Raw genomic sequence first — 1151 nt, forward strand, 5'->3', positions numbered from 1 at the left:
GCTCCCGAAGCGATTTCGGCGTGGAAAGAAAGTTCCTGGGGTTGTTGGGGTGAGGAGGGAAGTCACACGACTGGTAATTAAAAGAGAGACTTCAGCCGGTTCCTTTGGGAGGATCAGGACTTAAGAAAAGTCCAACTTTCGGCTGCCCCCGGAGAAAAAAGCGGGGGACGCAGTTGGAAAAAAAACCCCGAAACACCCCAAAACACCTCTCCTTCGGCTGATTTCTAAAATATGAGCAAGTCAATTCTGGGGAAAGGCAGCCTCGGTGCAGTCCGGTCCTTTCAATTAAGTCGCTGCTGGATCCAAGTCCGTTGAGTTGAATAGGCTAACAAAAATCTTTTTTTTTTTTCCGCCCTTGATGAACAACAGCAGCAAAAAAATCATTAAAATGTCGGTTTGTTTAAGTTATTTTTCTTTCTGAAAAAAAAAAAATTAAAAAAAAAAAAAAAGCACTAAAACCCAACAAACTTCTTTTGGGTCCCAAGAAGTTGAGGTCGGGGAAGATGAAGGAGCCGGGGAAAAAAAAAAAAAAAAAGAAAGAAAAAAAAAAAAAAGAAACGCCACGGGTTTTTTGTCCTGAATGTGGTTTTTGGAGGCTGGGATTTCTAATGATTAGGTTTTTGTGGTTTATATATACAGGACTCTCTGGCTAAGGCGATCATTATGCTGATGAGAGTCAGCAGCACGTGGTGCTTCAGTCCTCCGACTTCTGCAGCCTTCAAAATAAATAAAACAATGTGCATCCCCCACGGGGGGGGGGACGGCGCTGGAAGTCGCTCTCACCCACGGGGAGGGGGACGGGGACGGGGAAGGGGGGGAGCAGGACTCGCTCTCCGATCTCCACTTCTCTCCGGGTTTTTTCCATTAACACTTTTGGGCTTGTTTGTTTAAAAAAAAAAAAAAAAAAAGCATGAAAAATCTTGTTTGCAAAAAAAATAATAGTAAGAAGAATCTGGTGCCAAAGGGTTGGGTTTTCTTTTTTTTTTTTTTTTTTTCTTTCTTTTTTTTTTTTTTTTTTTGCTAAGTTTCCGGTAGTCTAAAGCCTAAACCATTTCCTTGAATGAATGAAAGCTATAAAACCCCCCTCAGACTATTAAGGTAAAGGCAGTCTGGTTTTTTTTCTCCCTTAAAAAAAAAAAAAAAAAAAAAAA

This window comes from Egretta garzetta, unplaced genomic scaffold (genome assembly GCF_000687185.1).
Source record: "Egretta garzetta isolate BGI_Z169 unplaced genomic scaffold, ASM68718v1 scaffold235, whole genome shotgun sequence".
In the NCBI taxonomy this organism is placed as follows: Eukaryota; Metazoa; Chordata; class Aves; order Pelecaniformes; family Ardeidae; genus Egretta; species Egretta garzetta.